Source organism: Carica papaya, chromosome 4, assembly GCF_054855325.1.
Source record: "Carica papaya isolate Zhongbai chromosome 4, ASM5485532v1, whole genome shotgun sequence".
In the NCBI taxonomy this organism is placed as follows: domain Eukaryota; kingdom Viridiplantae; phylum Streptophyta; class Magnoliopsida; order Brassicales; family Caricaceae; genus Carica; species Carica papaya.
The window spans coordinates 10,657,368-10,679,430 of record NC_142312.1 but is presented as its reverse complement, the minus strand read 5'-3'; positions in this window follow the sequence as shown (position 1 = coordinate 10,679,430).

Here is a 22,063-nt window from a genome sequence, read left to right as displayed (position 1 = left end):
CATACAAATTATTTTTCTTTCTGTTGTTCAGATGTTGAAGATGGTGACACTTTTGTCTTTTGTATATGAAATTATGTAAAACGATCTTAAAAAATTATTTTATAGATTATATGTTAATTCTATGAGTTTTCTAATATTGGTATCAAAGCATTTTGGTTAATTACATGTTTAATTTTGTTCCAATTTGCATTTTTGTTGAATGTTTGAGTAATAGTAAATTTTTACATTTAATCCATTTAATTCTTTTAAGAGAGTTATGTATTTTTTAAGATTAATGTTATTTAGAAATAGTGGTTTTGTCAATGAACCTGCAAATTTTTTTCATTTCGATTGTTCAGAGGTTAAAGATGGGGACATTATTATCTTTTAATCTATTTTATTTTTTCAAAAAAATATTTTAAAAATATTATAGAAAAATATCTATTGTAGGGCTTGAACTACAACGAACCATTAATTTGATTGTATGTGATAATATGCAAAATTATCTTTAAAAAAAAAGTTACAAAATTATTTTATAGATTATATGCTAATTTCATGAGTTTCCAAACATGACCAAATCAGAGCAAAATGAACGGCGGGTGAGCCGAAATCCGCGGGCAATGCCTAGCGGCGCCACCGCGGATAAAACCTACAACCAGCTCCGAAGAGTCCCTTCTCGTTTCCTGTTTCGTGTAATTTTTTCACCGTTGTATTCACTGTTCTGTTTTCTACAGGTTGACCAAAGAAAAGGCCTTGCCGCGTAGCTGAGCCGGTGGAGCCGCCACACCAAAACATCCCGCCATTGGTAGGTTTCTGTTTTTTGACTTTTTTTGGCAAACGGAGGCCCCCTAACCTGTTTTCTTGCAGGGATGGGTATAAAACTGGCCAAAACTGGCCGAAAATGGCAGGTCGAGGCAAACCGCTACTGAGAACGACAGTGCCACCGTGCCAAAATTCTAAAATTTGTTGAAAAAAGTTTTTAACACCGATTTTGGATTTTTGGAGTATTTTTAGGTACGTGAAGTGTATTTTAATCTCTACATAAAAATTCAAGAAACTTAGGGACTGCCAGTAGGCACAGTAGAAAGTTCGCTATTTCAGACACCGATTTGGGTAAGAATCCATCACCTTATTCTCTGTTATAGAATTAAAACTTAGTAATCAGTAATATGATATTTGTGTAATTTAAAAAACTTTGAGAATAATTACAGGTTACCAATGAACCCAGAACCGATTAGTCATTTATTTGTTGTCTTGTATAACTGATTGTTGAACTTACAGCTTTAAATACATGATGATATATTGGAATGGTTGTTCAGTTGTGCTTTCTTGATATATATATTGCTTGTCTTGCGTGATTTACGGTTGATTTGTGAAATTAAAAATTAATATGCAAATGAAAAATTGATTGATCACGTGAATTAATGAATGGTAGCCTTACTAGATATCCTGAAAGATGTTGGACATACTGGGTACATATAAACGTTGCCTCATACCGGACGGGATATTGAGGAATGATATTTTTTGCGCTCATACCGGACGAGGTATGGGGACAGCCCAATTCATCCTCATAACGGACGGAATATTAAGGGATGGTATTTTTGGCACTCATACCGAACGGGTAATTGAGAAATGGTATTTTTGGCGCTCATACCAGACGGGGTATGAGAATGGCCCAGTTCACCCTCATACCGAACGGGGTATTAAGGGATGGTATTTTTAGCGTTCATACTAGACGGGGTGTAACACCCCTTTTTTTTTTCAATTTGGACGTACTTAACAAGCAACCAATTCCATAACAAAACAGTCATGCACAAGGAAACACTAGCATAATCCATTATCCAATGAGCAGGATAATTCTACAATCATGGACAAGACATCACACACGATACAACCATACTCAATATCTATGCTACCATCAATTCTATATATTCCATTCAGTCACAACAAAATGACACTCTTCATCCTGTACTCTACACATTAGGTTCGGAATCCAACAACTTCGATCCAGACTCCGTCCCTACATCAATAATATAAAAAGGAAACACTAGCATAATCCATTATCCAATGATCAAGATAATCCTATAATCATGGACAAGACATCGCACATAATACAACCATACTCAATATCTATGCTACCATCAATTCTACATATTCTATTCAGTCAAAACAAAACGAAACTCTTCATCCTGTACTCTACACACTAGGTTCGAAATCCAACAACTTCGATCCAGACTCCGTTCCTACATCATCTGTAAAAAGGAAAGAGTGAGTTCATTTAACTCAGTACGGTAAAACTCAAAATACATGCGTGAGATGCAACAATATAAAACCCTATGACTCTACCAATAGTTCACTACTGAACTCCAATTTTCCTTCCTGCACCTACAACTCTACCTACCCTAGGTGTCCATTCCCTAACAGCACTCCTGATGTGCCAGTGGTACCATTCACCGCCAAGATTGGCAACCATTAACACCTATCGGCCCCTAGTGGGCCACGCACGCACACGAGTTTCAATCATTTTCGTCACCAACAGCGGCGACCATCATTCACCTATCGAACCCCTATTAGGCCACACACACACACTCTAATCCTTCTCTCCCGTCACCATCATCGGTGACCGTTAGCCATCTCATGACCTATACCAGGCCACTCACACACACCTGATTTTCATTCACTTGCGTCACCAACATCGGCGACCGTTAGCCATATCTCGACCTATACCAGGCCACTCACACACACTTTGATCATTCCCTCTCGTCACTAATATCGGCGACCACTAACCATCTCTCGACCTATACTAGGCCACGCACGCACACCATTTTCATTTATTTGATTTTCGTCACCAACATCGACGACTGTTAGCCATCTCTCAACCTATACCAGGCCACTCACACACACTCTGATCATTCACTCTTGTCACCGATATCAGTGACCACTAACCATCTCTCGACCTATACAAGGCCACGCACGCACACCATTTTCATTCACTTGCGTCACCAACCTTGGCAACCATCGTCTACCTATCGACCCCCATCGGCCACACACACACACACCACTCCTTCTCGTCCACTCTCTCTCTCTCCGCCCGTTGCCTGCGACATGTCCTAATTGCCCCCACTCACCCCGTCCTTCTTCCGCCAAGGCTCCAGCTACCCTTCTCCATTCCCCCAAGCATCTCACTCACCCGGTGGATCCTTTCATTCTCCAACATTCACTCCCTGCCTCTCCCTAACTCTCTCTCGGGCTACAACCTCCAGCCACACCATCACGCCACACCATCCTTCTGACCTCACTCACCCCGTGGATTCTACCATTCCCCCAGCATTTCCCCACTACCTCTACCTATCTCTCTCTCAGACTACATCCTCACACCACAACATCTCCCTATCTCCTTCCGCGTTACTCACACAGTCCGCTCTACGCCCCACACCGTTTTCCCGCCCGTACCGTCACCTTCTCTCTCTCTCCTCCTGCCATCTTCACGCGGTCACTTCCTTCGTTCGCGCACCTCTTTTCTCTCTCCCAACCTCCACTCACTCCGCACTCCTATCTCTCTCCCAACCTCTGCCCGTACTATCACCTTTTCTCTCTCTCCTCCCGTGATCCTCACTCTGTCTGCTTCCTTCCACCCGCCTCACTACACATCCTCACCCAGCCTCTTCCGTATATTGCTACCTCCGTAAGCCATGGCCACGCACGCCACACATCCAACCATTTCACAATCAAATCAACACACACATTTAGAGTTTGGTACCGCACCTCCCATTTTCATTTTCCCCTCTTTCGGCCGAATTTGCTATCACCGTCTGCGATCTCCTCTTCTCTCCACTCTGCTTCCTTTCTCCCTCCTTCTAGAACCTTCCTTCCTCTTCTCTCTCTCTCCCACTCCCCTTCTTCCTCTGCTCTCTTTTTCCCTCTTTTTTTTCTTCTCTTTTCTTTTCTCTTCTCCTCCCTTCCTTCCCCCGCCCCCTACTTAAATCATCCCAATTTTTCCTCAAAACGGCATCGTTTTCCCCCTTGCAAAACGACGTCATTTTTCCTTTTCCAAAACGACGCCGTTTCCTCCCCTCTGCAAAACGACGTCGTTTTTCCCTTCCCTCTCCCTCTTTTTTTTCTTTCTCTTTTTCCAGTTATTACACGGGGTATAGGGACGGCCAGTTAGTTGACAATGTTGAATATTGGTTCACGTGTAGTGGGACATCCTTATGGGCCCCTAGGGATATCAGTAGGCAAATAAAAAGGAAAAGTGGTTGCTATTGCTCTCTTAAAAATGAGATTAGAATGTTATTTGAATTGTTGTATCTCTATAGGTCGATTTTAGAAATCTCGCAATAGTAAATATATGCAATAAATGGTTTTTCCTTATGATAAATGAATTTACTTAAATCAAGAACTCTATTGGTTATTTTTATGATTTTTACCAACCTTCAGTTTCTGTATTGGTGAGTAGTGTGATATTCTTATTTGGCTAGTGTAGCTTACCATTTCATTAACTATTTCAGATCAAGAGGACAATACTCTGATCTCGATCAATGAGAGGGTTCTAAATAGAACCGGACTCCCTTCAAAAACTAGTGAAGGTCATCCTAGAATGCTCAGTATATTGCCTTTAGTTTATTTCTTTGATTTTTGTTTGTTTCTTTTAGAAGGGACATTCCTGTAGCTCTAATGGGCATTCTAAATTATTGTGTAAGGAATATGAACCCTAAACCCTATTATTTTGCTTCTGCATTTAATTCATGACTTTATTTCCTTTTAAGTTCCGGGCCTTTATATTTATTACTCAAATATATGCAATATTTGTCTTGAATGAAAGTAGAGACTAAAAGCTTTAATTTAATATTTTTTTAATAATTTTTAAACAAAAAATAAGAGAGTTATGTATTTTTAAAAATTAATACTATTTAAAAATAGAGGTTCTATCAATGAAATTGCAAACTTTTTTCCTTTCGGTTGTTCAGAGGTTCAAGATGAAGATATTTTTATCTATTTTATGTTTTTCAGAAAAAATATTTTGAAAAAATCATAGAAAAATATCTATTGTAAGAGTTGAACTACAACGAACCATTAATGTGATTGTTTGTGATACTATGCAAAATGATCTTAGAAAAAAAATTACAAAATTATTTTATAAATTGTATATTAATTTCATGAGTTTCCTAACATTGGTATCAGAGTATTTTTATTTATTACATGTTTAATTTTGTTCCAATTTGAATTTTTGTTGAATGTTTTAGTAATAATAATTTTTTACATTTAATACTTTTGTGTTTCATTACTCAAATATATGCAATGTTGGTCTTAAATGAAAGTAGAGACCAAAAACTTTAATTTGAAATATTATTTATAATTTTTGGACAAAAAATTAAAGAGTTATGTATTTTCTATAATCAATTCAATTTATAAATAAAAGTTATCTCAATAAACCTAAAAACTTTTTTCCTTTCGGCTGTTCAGAGGTTAAAGATGGTGACACTTTATCTTTTTATTTACTTTTTTTATTTTTTTGAAAAAATACTTCGAAAAAATGACAGAAAAATAGCCATTATAGGGCTTGAACTACAATGAACCATCAATGTGATTGTATATGAAATTATACAAAATGATCTTAGAAAAATAGTTAAATAATTGTTTTATGGATTATATGTTAATTCCATGAGTTTCTTAATATTGGTATTAGAGCATTTTGGATAATTACATATTTAATTTTTTTTCAATTTGTATTTTTGTTGAATGTTTGAGTAATAATAGTTTTTTACATTTAATACTTTTGTGTTTTATTACTTAAATATATGCAGTATTGGTCTTCTATGAAGGTAGAGACTAAAAGCTTTAATTCTATATTTTATAATTTTTGAACAAAAAATAAGATTGTTACGTATTTTTTAAAATCAATGCTATTTAGAAATAGAGGTTCTATCAATGAACCTGCAAATGTTTTTCCTTTTGGTTGTTCAGAGGTTGAAGATGGAGACATTTTTATCTTTTAATCTATTTTATTTTTTTTAGAAAAAAAACTTTGAAAAAATCACAGAAAAATGTCTATTGAAGAACTTGAACTATAACGAACCGTTAATGTGATTGTATGTGATACAATGCAAAATGATCTCAGAAAAAAGTTACAAAATTATTTTATAGATTTTGTGTTAATTTTGTGAGCTTCTTAACATTGGTATAAGAGCATTTTGGTTAATTACAAGTTTAATTTTATTCCAATTTACATTTTTGTTGAATATTTTCGTAATAATAGTTTTTTACATTTAATACTCTTGTGTTCTATACTCAAATATATGCAATGTTGGTCTTAAATGAAAGTAGAGACCAAAAACTTTAATTTAAAATATTATTTATAATTTTTGAATAAACAATTAGAGAATTATGTATTTTCTAAGATTAATTCAATTTAGAAATAGAAATCCTGTCAATAAACCTAAAAAATGTTTTCCTTTCAGCTGTTCAGAGGTTAAAGATGGTGACACTTTTGTCTTTTTATTTATTTTAGTTTTTTTTCTTAAAAAATACTTTGAAAAAATTACAGAAAAATATCCGTTGTAGGGTTTGAACTACAGTGAACCATTAATGTGGTTTTATATGAAATTATGCAAATCTTAGAAAAATAGTTAAAGAATTATTTTATAGATTATATGTTAATTCCACTAGTTTTCTAATATTGGTATCAAAACATTTTGGTTAATTACATGTTTAATTTTGTTCTAATTTGCATTTTTGTTGAATGCTTGAGTAATAGCAATTTTTTTACATTTAATCCTTTTATGTTTTATTACTCAAATATATGCAATATTGGTCTTATATGAAGGTAGAGATTAAAAACTTTAATTTGATATTTTTTATAATTTTTACACAAAAATAAGAGAGTTATGTATTTTTTAAAATCAATGCTATTTAGAAATAGATATTCTGTCTATAAACCAACAAATATTTTCCTTTTATTTGTTCAGAGGTCGAAGATGGGGACATTTTTATTTTTTTATTTTTTTTTATTTTTTTCAAAAAAAATACTTTGAATAAATCACAGTAAAATGTTTATTGTAGGGGTTAAACTACAACGAACTATTGATGTGAAGCGCGGGAACGGATCTGGGCCGTCCGATCGCGCGCACGCGGATCGCCCACGTGGCCCGTCCCCTGGTCAGCTTTTCCTTGCCACGCGGCGCGTCCTAGTTGGCCGGGACTGCTGACCGGGCCGCTGAGGTGGCTGCTGACGTGGTGCTGACGTGTCACAACTTTTTTAAATTACGCTTTGACCACTAGTTTCTGATTTTCTTTTCAAAAACACCCCCATAATCTAAATTTTCACCCCTTTTTCCCAAAATCAATTTCAATTAAATCCAAATAATATTTTTACCCAATTTTATCATTATTATTATTTTTATTTTCATTAAATTAAATCAAATTAAATTAAATAAAAATCAAATAAAATTCCAATAATTACAAAATAAAATAAATATAAAAAAAATAATACACTTGGGGTGTTACAAAATGAGAGAGTTATGTATTTTTTAAAATCAATTCTGTTTAGAAATAGAGGTTTTGTTAATGAACCTACAATTTTTTTTTTCTTTCAGCTATTTAGAGGTTGATGATGGAACATTTTTATCTTTTCATCTATTTTATTTTTTTAAAAAAATATTTTGAAAAAATAACAAAAAAATGTCAATTGCAGAGCTTGAAGTATAATAAACCATTAATGTGATTGTATGTGATACCATGCAAAATGATCTTTGAAAAATAGTTATTGAATTATTTTTTTGATTTTATGCTAATTTCATGAGTTTCCTAACATTGGTATCATAGTATTTTGATTAATTATATATTGTTCTAATTTGTATTTTTATTGAATGTTTGAGTAATAATAGTTTTACATTTAATACTTTTGAATTTTCTTACTCAAATATATGCAATGTTGATCTTAAATGAAAGTATAGACCAAAAACATTAATTTGAAATATTATTTATAATTTTTGAAAAAAAATTTAGAGAATTATGTATTTTCTAAAATCAATTCTATTTAGAGATAGAGATTCTGTCAATAAATATACAAATTATTTTCCTTTTGGCTGTTCATAAGTTGAATATGGGGACACTTTTGTCTCTTTATCTATTTTATTTTTTTCAGAAAAAATACTTTAAAAACATCATAAAAAAATATTTATCGTAGAGCTTGAAGTATAATGAACCATTAATGTGATTGTATATGATATTATGTAAAATGATCTAAGAAAAATAGTTAAAGAATTATTTTATGGATTATATGTTAGTTCCATGAGTTTTCTAACATTGGTATTAGAAAATTTGTGTTAATTATATGTTTTTTTTTTCGATTTTCATTTTTATTGAATGTTTAAGTAATGATAGTTTTTTATATTTAATACTTTTGTGTTCTATTACTCAAATATATGTAATTTTAAAGGATTATAGTAAGCCTCATGAATTGTGACTTCGTACGAGGGATATATTGTTGATTTAGGGATTAGTGTAACGTTACACAAAAGAGGTGCAGGTGGTTCGTTCATCTCGGCGTGAGTTGAGGCGTCGGGATATTTTGCTTGATATTAGAACTAAAAGAAGAGGTGTGGTGTGCGCGCACAGCGAAACAAATGATGAGAGGGGGAAGGGAAGGAGAAGGGGAACATGCCTTTGCAGGGCAGAATGGGACAGGTGATACGGAACCCCAAGACCCTTGCTTGAACCTTAGAACTCTTCAATCGGTTTAGAACAAAATTTAGATCACAAGTAAAAAGGAATCAAATTTGTTCAATCACCCAAATGGTAGAAGTTAAAAGAACCCAAAAAAGATAAATGATATCCCTTGAACCCAATCCAAACAAGCACCAAGAACAATTGAAATAGGAAATCAAAATTGAAATACAAGTGATAACAATTGTATTCCAAATCAACACCTTGTGCATAAAGTGAAAAGAAAGCCAAAACACTCTCAACTCAATTCTGAAATATTTGATTACAACTCTTGATGTCCATAAAGAAGAGTTCCTTTGGTATTTATAGCCAAAAAAATCAATGATAAGTTACAATATAATAACTACAATTGTAACTCCCACAATAACTAGACTAATTATGTGATAATTACAATTGTAACTCCAACAATAACTAAGCTAATTATAGGCATGTAATTGTTATGTAACTCATTGCAACTCCAATCTTCTTAACCAACACCACCAATTGTTTGTGGCACCATATAGTTATGGGCTCATTCTTGTAATAACACTAAGACAAGACTTAAGCCCAAAATGAGTTACACTTGACTATATGGGCTTAATTAACTCAAACTAAAATAAAACAATCCAAAATACTTAGAATAACTCAACTAATCTAGCCCATACACAAGGCTTATTCACCCATTACCAATAAGACTCAAACAATCCCAAATTATCCCAAATCATTTAAACCCAATTAAAGTTATGAATTTGGGCTGTTCAAAAAGCTCATATTTGAACTTTTCACAATTGGCCAGCCCATCATCCACATGTTTTTGAGTGAAAACTTAGAGTAACTCTTTAAGCTTCTTTGCCTTTGATCTTGTTACTAGTCCGCTGAAACTTTTCAGGTTTGGAACTCTATTTGTGTTTACGTCATTTGAAATTTGTTCCAAGTCACCTTTTTATGCTCTTTGAGTATCTTGAGTGTCTTTAGCTTTGTCTACATCATTAGGTGCAATAATACCAGCACTAATGCATCGTATCCTATCAGAACTCTGCAGTTAAGCATGCTTTGGCGAGTGTAGTACTAGGATGGGTGACCTCTGGGAAGTACTCGTTTTGCACTCATCTTTTTGCAAAAGGGATGTTACATGTTATGCATGACTGAAGCCACGGTCTGCCGGTTAATTTGTAAATGTGAGTCGCGATGCTGGGAGATTTTGCTTAATATGTTTTATGCAATAATTTATAGTCCACTACGTTATAAGAATGTCAGTACGAGCATCATACATAGTAGAACAACAAAAATAATGGTACGGCAGGTGGATCCTACTAGAACTAATGTACTGGATCCTACTAGAACTTCGCAGTTAAACATGTTTGGGCGAGAGTAGTACTAGGATGGGTGACCTGCTATGAAGTCTTCGTGTTGCACCCGTCTTTTTGCAGATGGGGCACGAGAGTGGAGACACGGTCTGTTCGTTTATTCGCCGATGTGACTTGTGACACCGGAGCATTTTGCTTAATTTTTATATGCATATTTTTATAGTCCATCACGAGATAAGATTGTCGTTACGAGTATCTTACATACTAGAACAGCAAAAACAGAGGTACGGTGGGCGGTTCGTTCATCTGGGCATTAGGCGAGGCACCAGGGCATTTCACTTTATATTAGAACTAGAAGTAGAGGTGCAGTGTGCGCCCACAACAAAACAAATGATGGGAAGGGAAAGGGAAGGAGAAATGGTATATTTATTTATAGTGCAGAATGGGACCGGTGTGATCATACCAGCACTAATGCCCTGTATTCCATCAGAACTCCACAGTTAAGCTTTCTTGGGCGAGAGTAGTACTAGGATGAGTGACTTTTTGGGATGTCCTCGTGTTGTACCCGTCTTTTTACGGATAGAGCGTTAAACGTTACATGCGACAGGAGACAGGCTTCGCTGGTTCATTCGATGGTGTGAGTCGCGGCGTCGGGACATTTTGCTTAATAATTTTTGTGCATTTATTTATAATCCATCACGAGATAAGAGTATCATTACGAGCATCTTATATAGTAGAACAACGAAAACAGAAGTGCGACGGGTGGTCCTAATTAATCTGGCGTGAGTCTAGGCACCAGAGCATTTCACTTGATATTAGAACTAGAAGCAGAGGTGAGGTGTGTGCACACAGTGAAATAAATGATGGCTGGGAGGAGGGAAGGAGAAGGGGTATATGTATTTGTAGTGCAAAATAGGATGGGTGCGATCATACTAGCACTAGTGAATTGGGTCCGATTAGAACACCGCAGTCAAGCATGCTTGGGTGGGAGTAGTACTAGGATGGGTGAACTCCTGGGAAGTCCTCCTGTTGCACCCATATTTTTGCGGATGGGGCATTAAACGTTATGCACAATGGAGATACGGTCCGCTGGTTCATTCACAGGCCTAAGTCACGGCACAGGGGAATTTTGCTTAATATTTTTTGTTCATTCATTTATAGTCCATCAGAAGACAAGAGTGTTATTACGAGTATCATACATAGTAGAAAAAATACTTTGAAAAAATCACAAAAAAAAATTTATTGTAAGATTTGAATTACAACGAACCATTCATGTGATTGTATGTGATACTATACAAAATGATCTCAGAAAAAAAGTTACAAAATTATTTTATAGATTATATGTTAATTTTATGAGTTTCCTAACATTGGTATCAGAGCATTTTGGTTAAATACATGTTTAATTTTGTTCCAATTTGCATTTTTATTGAATGTTTGAGTAATGATAGTTTTTTACATTTAATACTTTTGTGTTCTATTACTCAAATATATGTAATTTCAAAGGATTATTGTAAGCCTCGTGAATTGTGACTCCGTACAAAGGATATATTGTTGATTTATATGGATTAACTTAATGTTACATAGAATTTATCAGGTTTATACGTGAGCCAATGCTCCTCTTTTTTCAAAGAAAATCGGTCGTTACAAAAGTAGAGACCAAAAGCTTTAATTTGAAATATTATTTATAATTTTTTGACATAAAATAAGAGAACTATGTATTTTTAAATTTAATTCTATTTAGAAATAGAGGTTCGGTCAATAAACCTACAAATTATTTTCTTTTCGATTATTCAGAGGTTGAAGATGGGGACACTTTTGCATTTTTATCTATTTTTTTTTCAAAAAAGATACTTTGAAAAAATTTCAGAAAAATATTCATTGTAGGGCTTGAACTACAATGAACCATTAATGTGATTGTATGTGATATTATGTAAAATGATCTTAGAAAAATTATTAAAGAATTGTGTTGTGGAGTATATGTTAATTCTATGAGTTTTCTAACATTGGTACAAGAACATTTTGGTTAATTACATGTTTAATTTTGTTCCTATTTACATTTTTATTAAAATTTTGAGAAATGGTAATTTTTTACATTTAATACTTTGTATTTTATTACTAGAATATATGCAATATTTGTCTTGAATGAAAGAAGATATTAAAAGCTTTAATTTGATACATTTCTATGCACAGTTTAACGAAAATCTTCTATTTTTTATAATTTTTGGACAAAAAATTAGAGAGTTATGTATTTTCTAAAATCAAATCCATTTAGAAATAGAATTTCTGTTAATAAACCTATAAATGTTTTTTCTTTCAGCTGTTCTAAGGTTGAATATGGTGACACTTTTGTCTTTTTATCTATTTTAGTTTTTTTTTTTAGAAAATACTTTAAAAACATCACAAAAAAATATTCATCGTAAGGCTTGAAGTACAATAAACCATTAATGTGATTGTATATGATATTATGCAAAATGATCATAGAAAAATAGATAAAGAATTATTTTATAGATTATATGTTAATTCTCTGAGTTTCCTAATATTAGTATTAGAGCATTTTGGTTAATTGCATATTAAATTTTCTTCCAAATTGCTTTTTTATTGAATGTTTGAGTAGTAATAGTCTTTTACATTTAATAGTTTTATCTATTATTATTTAAATATATGCAATATTTGTCTCGAATAAAAGTAGAGACTAAAAACTTTAATTTAATAATTTTTATAATTTTTGGACAAAAAATGAGAAAGCTATGTATTTTTTGAAATCAATTTTGTTTAGAAATAAAGGTTTTGTTAATGAACCTACTTTTTTTTTCTTTCGGCTATTGAGAGCTTGATGATGGGGATAATTTTGTCTTTTTATCTATTTTATTTTTTTCAAAAAAAATATTTTGAGAAAATCACAAAAAAATTGTCCATTATAGGGCTTGAATTACAATGAACCATTAATGTGATTGTATATGATATTCTGCAAAATGATCTTAAAAAAATTATTGAAGAATTATTTTATGCAGTATATGTTAATTTCATGAGTTTCCTAACATTGGTATCAGAATATTTCGGTTAATTACATATTTAATTTTGTTCTAATTTGTATTTTTATTAAATGTTTGAGTAATGGTAATTTTTTACATTTAATACTTTTGTGTTTTATTACTTAAATATATGCAGTATTTGTCTCGAATGAAAGTAAAGACTAAAATCTTTCATTTGATATTTTTTATAATTTTTGGACAAAAATTGAGAGAGTTACATATTTTTTAAAATTAATTCTGTTTAAAAATAGAGATTTTGTTAATGAACCTATAAATTTTTTTTTTCTTTCGATTGTTCAGAGGTTGATGATGGGGACATTTTTATCTTTTCATCTATTTTATTTTTTTAAAAAAAATACTTTGAAAAAATCACATAAAGATGTCTATTGTAGAGCTCGAACTACAACGAACCATTACTGTGATTATATGTGATAATATAAAAAATGATCTTTTAAAAATAGTTATAGAATTATTTAATGAATTATATGTTAATTTCATGAGTTTTCTAACATTGGTATAATAGTATTTTTGTTAATTACATGTTGTTCCAATTTATATTTTTGTTGAATGTTTCAAATTATAAATAATATTTCAAATTAAAGCTTTTGGTCTATACTTTCATTTAAGACCAACATTACATATATTTGAGTAAGAAAACTCAAAAGTATTAAATGTAAAATACTATTATTACTCAAATATTCAACAAAAATACAAATTGGAACAACATGTAATTAACCAAAATACTATGATACCAATGTTAGGAACCTCATGAAATTAACATATAATCAATAAAATAGTTCTATAACTATTTTTCTAATGTCATTTTGCATAGTATCAAATACAATCACATTAATGGTTCGTTATACTTCAAGCCCTACAATAGATATTTTTCTGTAATTTTTTAAAGTATTTTTTCTGAAAAAAATAAAATAAATGAAAAGATAAAAATGTCCTCTTCTTCAACCTCTGAACAACCGAAAGAAAAAAAATTTACAGATTCATCGACATAACCTCTATTTTTAAATAGCATTGATCTTAAAAAATACGTAACTCTTTTATTTTTTGTCCAAAATTTATAAAAAATCAATTAAATCTTTTAGTCTCTACCTTCATACAAGACCAATATTGCATATATTTGAGTAATAAAATACAAAAATATTAAATGTAAAACACTGCTATACTCAAACATTAAACAAAAATGCAAATTAGAACAAAATTAAACATACAATTAACAAAAATGCTCTTATACTAATATTAAGAGACTCATGGAATTAACATATAATCTATAAAATAATTCTTTAACTATTTTTCTAAGATTATTTTGCATAATTTTATATACAATCACATTAATTGATCATTGTAGTTCAAGCTCTATAATAGATATTTTTCTATAAATTTTTCAAAGTATTTTTTTTTGAAAAAAAACTAAAATAGATAAAAAAGACAAAAATGTCACCATCTTCAACCTCTGAACAATCGAAAGGAAAATAATTTGGAGGTTTATTGATAGAACTTTTATTTCTAAATAGAATTGATCTTAGAAAATACATAACTCTCTAATTTTGGTTCAAAAATTATAAATAATATCCTCAACTGTTTAATTGAGTGAGAGGGAGACAAATTTGAGGGACCAAATTTCTTTTAAGAGGGGGAGAGTTGTAATACCAGGCCCAAAATTTGGCTTGTGATTAATTTTAGCGTTAAAAAAACTATAAAAATCTAATTTTGAAATTAGTAAATTTTAATTTAATGTAAAATTATGAAAAAAATAAGTTGAGGATGAAATTGAAAATAATTTTGGAAAAAAGGGGTGAAATTTTGGGTTCAGATTGTGTTTTTGAAAAGAAATAAAAAACTGGGGGTCATAACGCAGGAGGCCATATCGGCGATCCGTGTGCCCCGCGATTGGATGGTCTGAAAGCGTTCCTCCATGCGTGGACGATCCGGATCTGTTCTCTCTTCAGGTGTAATCGAACGGTCGCGATTAAACGCGATAAATGGTCTAGATTCGTTCTCTCTTTAAACGCGATCAGACGATCAAGATCAAATTACGATGAATGGTCCAAATTGATTTCCACTTTAAACGTGATCAGACGGTCGAGATCAAACAAGATGAACGGTCCAGATTAACGCGAGATGGGTATAAATATTTTGCATCACAATGAACCCAAACCTTAGCCACCAGACTCCCACTGGAGAAAAAGAACTAGTCATCGGAAAAGGGAGCCGACCATCGCATGTCGCCATGCTGGAGCCACCTTCAACCGCCAAAAAAGGTAAAAATTCTACTATCTACTTGGAATTTGATTTCGAGCACCCCCATGGCCAAATCAGAGCAAAAAGAACAGCGAGTGAGCTGAAAACTGTGGGCAAAGCCTGGTGTCGTTGCCGCAGACAAAACCCACAACTACCTCTGATGAGCCCCTTCTCGTTTCCCGTTTCATGCAAACTTTTTACCGTGTTGTTCACCGTCCAATTTTCTACAAGTTGACCAAAGAAAAAGCCCAGCCACGAACGTGAGCCGGTGGAGCTGCCGCACCAAAAAATCCCGCCACTGGTAAGTTTCTATTTTTTGACCTTTTTCGGCCAAGCGAGGCCAGCTAACGTGTTTTCTCGTAGGGATGGGTATAAAACCGGCTAAAACTTGTCAAAACTGGTCGAAAACGACCAGGCCGAGGTAAACCACTACCGCGAACGGGAGTGCCATTGCCGGAGCGCGGCAGTGCTGCCGTGCCAAAATTTTGAAATTGGTTGAAAAAGGTTTTTAACACCAATTTTGGATTTTTGGGGTATTTTTAGGTACGTGAAGCGTGTTTTAATCTCTGCAAGAAAATTCAAGAAACTTAGGGACTGCCAATAGGCGTAGTAGAAATTTTGATATTTCGAACACCGATTTGGGTAAGAATCCATCACCTTATTCTCTGTTATAGAATTAAAGCTTAATAATCAGTAATATGATATTTGTGTAATTTAAAAATTTTTGAGAATAATTACAGGTTACCAATGGAGCCGGAACCGGTTAGTCATTTATTTGTTGTCCTGTGTAACTGATTGTTGAATTTACAGTTTTAAATACATGATGATATATTAGAATGGTTGAATGATTCAGTTGTACTTTCTTGATATATATATTGTTTGTCTTGCGTGATTTACGATTGACTTCTGAAATTAAAAATTAATATACAAATGGAAAATTGATTGATCACGTGAATTAATGGATGGTAGCCTTACTGGATATCCTGAAAGATGGTAGATGGACTGGGTACATATGAACATTATCTCATACCGAACAGAGTATCGAGGAATGGTATTTTTGGTGCTCATATCGGAAGAGGTATGGGGACAGCCTGATTCACCCTCATACCGGATGAGGTATTAAGGGATGGTATTTTTGGTGCTCATACCGGACGGGGTATCGAGAAATGGTATTTTTATTGCTCATACCAGACGGGGTATGGGGATGGGCTGATTCACCCTCATACTGGACGGGGTATTAAGGGATGGTATTTTTAGTGCTCATACCGGACGGGGTATGGGAACGGCTGGTTAATTGACAATGTTTAATACTGGTTCACGTGTAGTGGGACATCCTTATGGGCCCCCAAGGATACCAGTAGGCAAATAAAAAAGGAAAGTGGTTGCTATTGCTCACTTGAAAATGAGATTGGAATGTTATTTGAATTATTGTATCTCTATAGGTCAATTTTGAAAATCTCGCAACAGTAAATATATGCAATAAATTATTTTTCCTTATGACAAATGAATTTATTTAAATCAAGAACTCCATTGGTTGTTTTTATTATTTTTACCAATTTTTAGTTTCTGTATCGGTGAGTAGTGTGATATTCTTACTGAACTAGTATAGCTCACCATTTCATTAACTATTTCAGATCAAGAGGACCAGTACCCAGATCTCGATCAACGAGAAGGTTCTACGGAATCCCTTCAAAAGGTAGTGAAGGTCGTCCTAGAATGCTCAGTATATTATCTTTTTTTTTATTTCTTTGATTTTTGTTTGTTTCTTTTAGAAGGGACGTTCCCATAGCCCTAATGGGCATTCTAAATTATTGTGTAAGGAATGTAAACCCTAAACTATATTATTTCGCTTCCGTATTTAATTCATGACTTCATTTCCTTTTAAGTTTCGGGCCTTTACATCTATTACTCAAATATATTAAATATTTATCTTATATGAAGGTAGAGACTAAAAGCTTTAATTTAATATTTTTTTATAATTTTTGGAAAAAAAATAGAGTTATGTATTTTTTTAAATCAATGCTATTTAGAAATAGAGGTTCTGTTAATGAACTTGCAAATTTTTTTCCTTTCGGTTGTTTAGAGGTTCAAGATCAAGAATTTTTATCTTTTCATGTATTTTATTTTTTTCAGAAAAATACTTTGAAAAAAGTCATAGAAAAATGTCTGTTGTAAGACTTGAACTACAACAAATTATTAATGTGATTGTTTGTGATACTATGCAAAATGATCTTAGAAAAAAAAGTTATAAAATTATTTTATAGATTGTATGTTAATTTCATGAGTTTCCTAACATTAGTATCAGAGTATTTTGGTTCATTACATGCTTATTTTTGTTCCAATTTGCATTTTTGTTGAATGTTTTAGTAATAATAATTTTTTACATTTAATACTTTTGTGTTCCATTACTCAAATATATGCAATGTTGGTCTTAAATGAAAGTAGAGACTAAAAACTTTAATTTTAAATATTATTTATAATTTTTGGACAAAAAGTTAAAGAGTTATAAATTTTCTAAGATTAATTCAATTTAAAAATAGAAGGTCTGTCAATAAACCTAAAAATAAATTTTCATTTCGGCTGTTCAGAGGTTAAATATGGTGACATTTTTGTCTTTTTATCTATTTTAATTTTTTTTCAAAAAAAATATTTTAAAAAAATTATAGAAAAATATCCATTGTAGGATTTAAACTACAGTGATTCATTAATGTGGTTGTATATGAAATTATGTAAAATGATCTTAGAAAATAGTTAAAGAATTATTTTATAAATTATATGTTAATTCCATCAGTTTTCTAATATTGGTATCAGAGTATTTTGGTTAATTGCATGTTTAATTTTGTTCTAATTTGCATTTTTGTTGAATTTTTTAGTAATAGCAATCTTTTACATTTAATATTTTTGTCTTTTATTACACAACTACATGCAATATTTGTCTTATATAAAGGTAGAGAATAAAAACTTTAATTTGATATTTTTTAAAATTAATTCTGTTTAGAAATAGAGGTTCTATCAATGAACCTGCAAATTTTTTTCCTTTCAGTTGTTCAGAGGTTAAAGATGGGTACATTTTTATATTTTTATCTATTTTATTTTTTTCATAAAAAATTACAGAAAAATATCTACTGTAGGGTTTGAACTACAATGAACTATTTATTTGATTGTATGTTGATACAATGCAAAATAATCTTAGAAAAAAAGTTATAAAATTATTTTATAGATTATATGTTAATTTCATGAGTTTCCTAATTTTGGTATCAGAGTATTTTGATTAATTACATGTTTAATTTTTATTCCAATTTGCATTATTGTTGAATGTTTTAATAATAATAGTTTTTTACTCTTGTGTTCTATTACTCAAATATATGCAACATTGGTCTTAAATGAAAGTAGAGACCAAAAACTTTAATTTGAAATATTATTTATAATTGTTTAACAAAAAATTAGAGAGTTATGTATTTTCTAACTATTTAGAAATTGAAGTTCTGTCAATAAACCTACAAATTGTTTTCCTTTCTGCTGTTCAGAGATTGAAGATGGTGACACTTTTGGCTTTTTATCTATTTTAATTTCTTTTTCAGAAAAAATACTTTGAAAAAATTATAGAAAAGTATCCATTGTAGGGCGTGAACTATAATGAACCATTAATGTGATTGTATATGAAATTATGCAAAACAATCTTTAAAAAATAGTTAAAGAATTGTTGAATGGATTATATGTTAATTCTATGAGTTTCTTAATATTTGTATCAGAGCATTTTGGTTAATTGCATGTTTAATTTTGTTCCAATTTGCATTTTTGTTGAATGTTTGAGTAATAGCAGTTTTTTACATTTAATCATTTTGTATTTTATTACTCAAATATATCCAATATTGGTCTTGTATGAAGGTAGAGACTAAAAGCTTTAATTTTATATTTTTTATAACTTTTGGACAAAAATAAGAGAGTTATATATTTTTTAAAATCAATGCGATTTAGAAATAGAGGTTCTGTCAATGAACATACAAATTTATATTTTTTAGAGGTTGGAGATAGGAACATTTTTATATTTTTATCTATTTTTTTAGAAAAAATACTTTAAAAAATTACAGAAAAATATCTATTGTAAGGCTTGAGGTATAACGAACCATTAATGTGATTGTATGTGATATTATGCAAAATGGCATTAGAAAAATAGTTACAAAACTATTTTATTGATTATATGTTAATATCATGAGTTTCCTAACATTGGTATCATAGTATTTTGGTTAATTACATGTTGTTTCAATTTGTATTTTTGTTAATAAACCTACAAATTTGTTTCCTTTTGGTTGTTCAAAGGTTGAAGATGGGGACACTTTTACCTTTTTATTTATTTATTTTTTTTAGAAAAGATACTTTGAAAAAATAACAGAAAAATGTCCATTGTAGGGCTTGAACTAAAATGAATCATTAATGTGATTGCATATGATATTATGTAAAATGATCTTGAAAAAATTGTTAAAGAATTATTTTATGGAGTATATGTTAATTCCATGAGTTTCCTAACATTGGTACCAGAACATTTTGGTTAATTACATGTTTAATTTTGTTCTAATTTACATTTTTATTAAATTTTTTACTAATTTTAATTTTTTACATTAATACTTTGGTGTTTTATTACACAAATATATGTGGTATTTGTCTTATATAAAGGTAGAGAATAAAAACTTTAATTTGATATTTTTTATAATTTTAGACAAAAAATGAGACAGTTATGTATTTTTTAAAATTAATTCTGTTTAGAAATAGAGATTCTGTTAATGAACCTGCAAATTTTTTTCCTTTCAGTTGTTCAGAGGTCGAAGATGGGGACATTTTTATCTTTTCATCTATTTTATTTTTTATTCAAAAAAATACTTTAAAAAATTACATAAAAATACCGATTGTAGAGCGTGAACTACAACGAACTATTAATGTGATTGTATGCGATACTATGCAAAATGATCTTACAAAAATAATTACAAAACTATTTTATAAATTATATATTAATTTCATGAGTTTCCTAATGTTGGTATCAGAGTATTTTAGTTAATTATATATTTAATTTTGTTCTAATTTGTATTTTTGTTGAATGTTTTAGTAATAATAATTTTTTTACATTTAATACTTTTGTATTCTATTATTCAAATTATGCAATATTGGTCTTAAATGAAAGTAGAGACAAAAAACTTTAATTTGAAATATTATTTATGATTGTTGGACAAAAAATTAGAGAGTTATATATTTTCTAAAATCAATTCCATTTAGAAATAGAAGTTCTGTCAATAAACCTACAATGAAGTATTAATGTGATTGTATATGAAATTATGCAAAATGATCTTAGAAAAATAGTTAAAGAATTATTTTATGAATTATATGTTAATTCCATGAGTTTCCTAATATTGGTATCAGAGCATTTTGGTTAATTCAATATTTAATTTTGTTTCAATTTGTATATTTATTGAATGTTCGAGGAATAATAGTTTTTGACATTTAATATTTTTGTGTTTTATTACTCAAATATATACAATATTGGTCTTATATGAAGGTAGAACTAAAAACTTTAATTTGATATTTTTTTTTTAATTTTTGAATGAAAAATAAGACAGTTATGTATTTTTCAATTCTATTTAGAAATAGAGGTTCTGTCAATAAACCTACAATCTCAGAATTGATTACTCAATTTTTTAAAATAAAATAAAATAGAAAAAAAGACAAAAATATCACCATCTTCAACTTTTAAACAGCCAAAAAGAAAAAAAATTGTAGGTTTATTGAAAGAAGTTCTATCTCTAAATAGAATTGATTTTAAAAAATATAAAACTCTCTAATTTTTTGTCCAAAAACTATAAATAATATTTCAAATTAAAACTTTTGGTTTATACTTCAATTTAAGACCAACATTGCATATATTTGAGTAAGAAAACTTAAAAGTATTAAATGTAAAATACTATTATGACTCAAATATTATTTTTTGATAGAACCTCTATTTCTAAATAGAATTGATTTAAAAAAATACGTAATTCTCTCAATTTCTGTCTGAAAATTATGAAAAATATCAAATTAAAGTTTTTATTCTCTACCTTCATATAAGATAAATACTGCATATATTTGTATAATAAAACACCAAAGTATTAAATGTAAAAAATTACCATCATTCAAATATTTTATAAAAATACAAATTGGAACAAAATTAAATATGTAATTAACCAAAATATTCTATGTAACACCTCGTTTTTTTTTTTCTAACGGTATAAGATAAAGCACTCATACGACTCAACATACAAATCCCATATCATTCCAACCATGCATAAGAGAAACTTGTCCACATTCATTGCTCCAAATCAATTGCACATATATATCCACCTCTACAACACATAGTAACACATTATTAACCTTTCTAGAAGTTCAATACTCATACTAAAACACCCTTTCAAAACAACTTTAAATCACAAACAAAACTTGTGCCCTATGGCATTACCGACGGGGCTCCGTTACCAGCCGCTCGGATCCCGATTCCGTTCTTACTCCACCTGTGAATGATGAGAAGTGAGTTCACATAACTCAATACGATAAAAAAAAAGTTGTAAGTGCAGTATGCAGTGACAAGAATTTCCAGAAATGTCTATATGCATTTATTCTACCCAACCCCAAAACAACTCATAACCCCCCCCTCCCTACACTAATCGTCAAGGTCCTATTCCAAGGAAACGGTACGGCAAAGCAACCACACCCACCCAACAACCATCCATTAACTCACGTCACCAACATCGGCGACTCATACTC